Source organism: Mus caroli, chromosome 14, assembly GCF_900094665.2.
Source record: "Mus caroli chromosome 14, CAROLI_EIJ_v1.1, whole genome shotgun sequence".
Lineage (NCBI taxonomy): Eukaryota > Metazoa > Chordata > Mammalia > Rodentia > Muridae > Mus > Mus caroli.
In genome coordinates, this window is record NC_034583.1 from 41,352,291 (window position 1) to 41,359,602 (window position 7,312).

The window sequence follows — 7,312 nt, forward strand, 5'->3', positions numbered from 1 at the left end:
TGTGTGTGTGTGTGTGTGTGTGTGTGTGTGTATGAATTATAGTTATAATGGTAACAACTATAGTTTCTATTTTTTATACCTGGAAGGGGCGCACCTGCTCAGAAAAGGGGATGTGGGATTGGGGATGGGGGTAGGATTGTGGGAGGGGGTGACCAGGAGGGGGTGATCAGAAGGGGGGCAGTGAGTAGGATGTAAAGAGAATAAGTAAAAAAATAATAATAAATTAAAAAAAAACAGAGAAATGAAGGCCTACATATATTTAAGAAGATTGGAGAGAAATTAGGCAAATTATCAGTAGTTATGTTATGAAAGCAAAGCTATTTTTCTTCTTTATATTCCTCTATTTTTAGAAATAATTAAATGCTTTTTAACTTAAAACTGTAACTATAAAGAATACAAAGATATTTTTTAACCACAGCATAAAACAGCTTGTCTGTTATATTTACTGCTGTATAAATAGTGTTTAGAACGAACTCTTTTTAACATTCAATCTACGTAGTAGAAGAACAATGCCACTTCCCAAAGACCATTACCAAATTTACCTTACCCATCACTTTCTCTGTCCCTGTTGCCTCTTTATCTGACCTGCACCCACTCAAAGTATATATCCTGCCTCTGGGAGTACACTCTTCCCTGATCCTCTCTCTGTCTCTGTTTCTGTCTCTCTCTCTCTCTCTGTGTCTCTCTGTCTCTGTCTCTCCAGTCTCTCTTCCCACTTTGGTGCCTGAGTACTCACACCCCCAGGCCTGCAAACTCATCGTGTTTCTTATTGATTCTGGCTTAGTCTATGATACAAGCACTCTTGACAAATTATTTCCAGTCCATTTAAATAAAGTATGTCTTGGTACAGTCCAAGTAGGAATGCTTGGGTTACAGCATTGGGTCAACCATAAATAGATAGAGGTGTAAGCAGTATCCATAAACAGGTATCATTGTGAATGTGAAAATTGATAAATTGCCTTTAACATCTTAATAAAACAATTTTAGCAAAAACCACTCATAATGCAATGTTGAATGTGAATAAAAAGAAGCACATGATTTAGTTAACAAACAATAGAGTAACTTTGGAACTATATATCTGTTCATTTTGTTTGCTCTGAAATCTTGATAGCTTTCTTATGCTGAATTGGACATTTAATAGCCTGGCATTTTATATACACTGTTTATTTAATCCTGTCAACCACTTGTGTGTGATGGCTAAGCTTGGTTGTCAACTTGACACATCTGGGGAGAAGACCCCTCAGTTGAGGAGTTGCTTCCATCAGATTCATCTGTGCACTTGTCTCTAGGAAATTTGGGGGGTTGCTAACTGATAAAGGAGGTGTAAAGAAAAGTAGCTGAACACATCTAGAAGCAAGCCAGTAAGTAGCACTTCTCCGTGGATCTGCTTCAGCCGCGGCCTCCAAGTTCCTGTTTGGACTCCTATCCTGGCTTCGTTCACTAATGGACTATGACTTGTCAAATGAACTACACCCCTTTCCCCCAAATAGGTTTTGGTCAGTGTTATCACAGTAACAGAGGCAAAAACAATACACTGTGAAACAAATGTTATCCATCCCCCACCTTTTTTTTTTTCAGAAATAAAATTGTTGTCCTGAGAAATTAATCTTTGTGTGCAAATTTAAAAGGCTGCCAAGTGGCAAAGCAGAAGGATAGACTCATCTGTGTTTTCCTGTTGTCAGTTTATGGCCTTTGGGTTAGACCTCAGTCTCCACCAGGCAGCCGATTTGTATCGAAAACGTAATGCTAAAGCTAGTGTGGGTAACTAGTGGAAGTATTTTACAGCATGTTTGTCTCGTTTATTATACATTTATGTTTTCAATACAAATATACATCACAATAAACTACTACTCTGTACAACAGCATTGTAAAAATCTGCTGAGTGATGAATACCAATGGCACTATTTGTTATTATTTTTAAGATACACCTCTCATATATAAGAAAGCACGAATCCTGTCACCAGCATGTATGTTAAACATGAACAGGAGTAAATATCTACTGTAATAATTTCACTAGTAAGTTTCAGTTGCATAACTCACCCTGGTGCAAGTGCTTAGAGATACATTAATGTTGTGTCACAAGGACCAATAAGACCATCAAAAGAGGGAGGTGGGGACTCTCTTCTCTTGCTAAATGCTTTTCACAAATGTATACTGTTCTGTATTTTTAGCAACTATCTTTTATTTCTTCACTCAAACACAGAACATTTTAAGACATCCATAAGTGATCTGTTTATAAGAAGATAAAAGAGAGAAGAGATATGTTCTATGGTATGGGGGAAAGAAGATGTCTCATTGGGCCCATGCCAAGGCATCCCTTCCCCATGAGGGACCAAGCACATGAAGGTATAGTATAGAATAGAGTTTAATCAGGGCATGGGGAGGGCATAAGAGGGTAGTAGAGGCGGAGAAAGGCAGAGAGAGAGAGAGAGAGAGAGAGAGAGCGAGCAAGCAGCCCCCTTTTATAGTGGGTCAGGCCTACCTGGCTATTGACAGGTAATTGTGGAGTGGAGCTTAGACAGAGTGCTAACAATAAAGACTCATGTGTTCACAAGCTTTAATCCATCAGGTCAGAAGATTGCAGGCTGCTATTTGCTCTTCTCCAAACAGCAACATCCTCTTGATTCATTTGTTGGTGGTGATAATTTTTCTTGTCTTCCAATTACTACCATCCTGCATTCTTTCTCTTTTAATTGGAAGAAGTACTTTTTCAGAGAATACCAAAATCATTCACTCAATAGTACAAAAACTTGACAGAGATGAGCAATTTGCCCAAGTTGAAATAAACATAAGTCCCTGTCCTCTCCAAGCTCTGAGACTCAGAAAGTCTCATGCAAAGCAACAGCCCCTGATAGCGGGCCAAGTGCTCCAGGAAAGGGTACACACAACACTGGAATTACAGAGGGAGGATTAACTCAGCCTGGGCCAGCAGACAATGTGTGTGAGGCAGCATTTAAAATAGAGCCTTCAAATATAAATAGGAGCTTCCCCTTCTGTGGAGGGCACCAGGGAGAGGAGCATCTGGGCCAGTGTATATAGTAAGACTGAGAAAGAAAAGCACATGGAGACAACGATGTCATTAAAACAGTGAGCTACTTCTTGATGAGATGCAGAGAGCACATGTAAAGACCAGATGGGATATGAGAAAGGAAAATTTAGGCCTAAAATGACATGTGATTAGTTAAGCAGGTTAAGAGATGCTGTATATATGAGAAAGGGTTAGGTAAATTAAAATTCACTTATTAATAGAAACCAACAGGAGAAATGCTTTGTACAAAATAAAAACATGTATGTGTGCAGTTATAAAAATATTTTGAAAGGATGTATATACTAAAGTGTTAACACTAATCACCTCTTGGTGGTGGAATTATGAATAATTTTTTTCTAATCTCTCTTTGCTTTTGTGCCTTCCAGATTGTCTGCATTAAGTATGCATTATTTGGCACTTTGGATGGAGAGGACTGTGTGTACTAAAATAGAAGACATTAGCTGGACTTTGGTGGTGACATCCTAAAGAGTTTGGATTTTATTTCACAGAAAACGAAAAATCAGTCCAGATATGTGATCAGGGAAGTTAGATGAACAGACTTTTATAGAAGGAAACATCAAGTAGCCATGTTGTGCTAGTGGGGCTTGAGACTGAGAAAAGATGTGATAGATACAGCCAATGTAGGGACAGGAGGGATAGAAAGCACATGACTGGAGTAGAATAGACAGGACATATTAACAAAATAATAAGCAAAGGAAAGGGTAGAGTGGGGAAGAACTCCAGACCTCTGGGGCTGGATGATTAGTTCAGTACAGATATTGGAAGCTAACAGGCATAATGCAGAGGGAAAAGGTAGACTGATGGCTTTCTTCTATGTGTGACATGCCTGGAGGACATTCAGGTAGGTGTGCTACTAGAAAGTTTGGAATATGGGCCTGATATAGACAAAAGAGGGACCCAAGAGTACAGTTGCATAAGAGATAGAGAGGCCTATGAGTGAATCAACTCAACTGGATAAAATGGAAAGCAGGAGCTTGAGAACTGCTAAGGGGAGGCAGCCATTGGCACTCCCCGAGAACCAAAGTGTCAGAAGTAGGTGCTATTCTTTTCCTCTTCTTTTCTACTAGCAATAATCACACCTTGGATAAACTTCATTGGCTACAATACTGCCACTGTGCAAAGATTTCTCTTCTTTTTGGATTGGCATATATTTTATACCTATTTCTGAGGCACAGTGGAGTGTTTTAATTTGTGTATGCATTGGGTAGATATCACATCAGATACACTGATCTGTCACCTTATATTTTACTATTTCTTGATGGTGGACATACTTAAATTCTTCTCTTCTAGAAGTGGGAAGAGTTCTTCTTTTGATAGAGCCTGCACAGAGCAAGGGGGTGGGGTTCATTATGAACCTTTAGCTGATGATAGAATATCACTATAGAACCCAGTCTCAAACAGCCTACCTAAAGAAAACAGGACAAGGACAAACACATGGGTCAAAATAAATAAATAAAAGGCCACTGGTCACTATCTGCACTCAACGATGGACTGGAAGGTTTTTAGAAGTTACTGATGGATCCTTCAGAGAAGGGTTGGATTTTCAGAAGCCAAGGCTGACCTGCAGCAAGGCTGTGGTGAGAAGTGACCCAGACCTCTTTTGGCAAACAGGGAGATTTACATCAACAGAGAAGTACTCCACATTCCGTTCGTTTCATCTTACATCACAGCCCTCCCTTTAAGCATATAACTCCTAACTTTATTTCTACTAATGTTTGATGATGCTGAGGCATTCAACTCCCCAGTCTTCTTATCTTTTCCCCAACTGTCCCTAATTGTGATTATCTCCTGTCTTTTCTGCTTCTGCCAGCTTTAAGCTCCTTAATATAATTGCTTTGCCATGTTATTTTTTATTAAATCCGCTGGATAACCTTCTCCAACTCTGATTAAACCATCTTTACTTGTTCTGAGCCTTTGATGTGTCAACGAAGAAGACAGTATTGGCTACTCTGCATTTAAAACACCGATGATCCCAATACCCGGTTAGCTCATCTACTCATCTATTTGTGTTAACGTTTCACATTTTCTCATCAACAACCTCTATTGGCTCTTCTCCACTCTTGCTCAGCTGATGGTTTTGCTTTCACTCAGGAGAAAACTAAAGCAATCAGAAGAGAATTTCAAAACACTTTTTGCCATTTCAGTGACCCCGAGCCTAATTCACATCTTTGACCTCTGTATATTCCTTTAAAAATAATGTAATTGCTGTATTCTCTCTCTCCGACATCACTAATTTGTGTCTCTTAAGTCATTTGTCTTGGCCTGCAAATGTGCTATTTACTTCAAGCTCATCTTTACCTAGTGTCTTCATTTTTTCTGTTCCCTTTGCACAAAATAATCCTGAAGAACCTATATTTCCAGTTTCCAGTTTCCCCCGTTAAGTGTCTTTTATATGTAGTCTAGTGCATGTAATCCCATCCACCATCTCTTGTCTACAGTCTCATCAAGTCTCCATGGCCTTCCTTTGTCACGCACACAGTCAGTTGTCAGCTTCAATATACTTGTCATTTTGAAGCACCAGGCTCCTCTAACCATTCCTCCTGAAGCATCATTGGTTTCTGCTGTATTTCACTCTCCTAAGTTACCCCCTACCTCCCCTGGAAGTGTGTGCTGGTCTCCTTGAATGGTTTCTATTTTTCCACCCGACCTCTAAATGTCATAGTGCTCCTGGGTTCTGTCCTTGTACCTCATCTCTTCTCTATATACACTTACTCTTTGGAGATTTCAACCAATCTCAGGCATTATACACTATTTAAATGCTAGAAAATCCCAAATGCTTCTCCAATCAGGCATCATGGAACTCCAAACGTACTCTGCTTCTCCAACATACCGAGTATATCTAAAATGGTCTCCATCATTGATGCTTCCCACACTTCTGCTCATGACAACTTAAGCTTAGTCAAACCCTAAAACATAACTGCAAATTTTGTTCTAATTTTTCTTACTAGTACCACATATAGTACACCAGGAGACTCTACTGGTTCTAACATCAAATGTGCCCACAGTCTGAACACTTACTTCCACCTCCAATGCTGTCTCTTAAGTCACCATCACCTCTCACCCAGGTTACCAAAATAATGCACTAACTGGTGTGATTAATACTTTTGAAAAGCAAGCCAAGTTGTCTTATTCCTCTTTCAGGACCCAAGCAAAGCTATCCATGCCATTCAGAGAGCAACACAAAAGACTGACAAAAACCTATAAGGTCTTTTTTTTTCTTCCAATTCCCTCTATCCCCAGGGACTTCTCTCCATCTACTCTTCCGGTTGTTCACTAGACTCTATTGTACAAGGCCTTCTTCCTGTTTTCTGCCATGTCAGCCAGGTACATATCACTGGCTGATATCACTACCTGGAATGTCTCCCTCCTGATGTGCACATGGCTAATTCCTTCATATTTTCCACAACCTTGCTAAATGCTCCTATTTAGCATGGTGACACACTCTGCCTCCCATAATTTTCACTCTCTTATCCTGTTTTCAGTCTTTTAAAAATCACCTTGACATATACAAAAATATTTATATGGTTATGTTCTGGTTCCTCCTCCATGAGAGTTAAAACTCCAAAAATGAAAACACTTTCTTATGTCTTTTTCAGACACATTCCTTACACGAAAGAATTTCTCAATTAACAACTGATGAGGCAATGAGTCTTTCTCTACCTGGTCTCAGATAACTCAAGGTTACCCAGTATATTTTGGTCAGCCTTTACCCTGTTCTGCAAATGCCCATGCCTCTGTGTGTGTTTGTGTGTTTGATAAACTGCTCATTAAATCAAACTGTTTTAATGGATCAGTGGCTCATAAAATACCTTAATTTTTAAATATATGATTACATTTCTTTATTTCTTCAGCCTATCAGAGTTTGTTCTGGATGAGATACAAGTTGACAAATAGGATAGATTAACAAGCAGATCGATCTTGACATATTTTCACAAAACAGAGTACCCATCCATCTTCAAAAGGGCAAACAGCATAGATCTTTAGAGAGTACCCCATCCTGAAGATCTCACATGGGATGAGTCAGGAAGGGGAGAAGTCACCTCGTCTTCTCATATCTGGTATCATTGTTGTAGCCTTTTCCTAAATAGATTTCTCCAGACTTTCCACAAGCTGTTGCTCAGTCCTGGTAGCAGCTAAATCAATTGACCATATTGTACTGGTTTGCTTCAATGTGTTTGTTTACTAGTTAAAGCCTGCATCAAGGGCAAGATTATTTCATGGTGTTTGGTTTCCTGGCCCTCTTCCAGGCCTCTCTCTCTCTCT

The 7,312-nt window shown here is 39.5% G+C and overlaps 1 protein-coding gene and 1 pseudogene across 1 annotated transcript in view; both read right to left on the bottom strand.

Moving 5' to 3' along the window:
- Positions 1–7,312, bottom strand: part of Slc35f4 (solute carrier family 35 member F4) — a 232,840-nt gene that overhangs the window by 222,796 nt on the left and 2,732 nt on the right. The window lies entirely within an intron of this gene.
- On the bottom strand, positions 3,987–4,173 carry LOC115029355 (annotated as a pseudogene).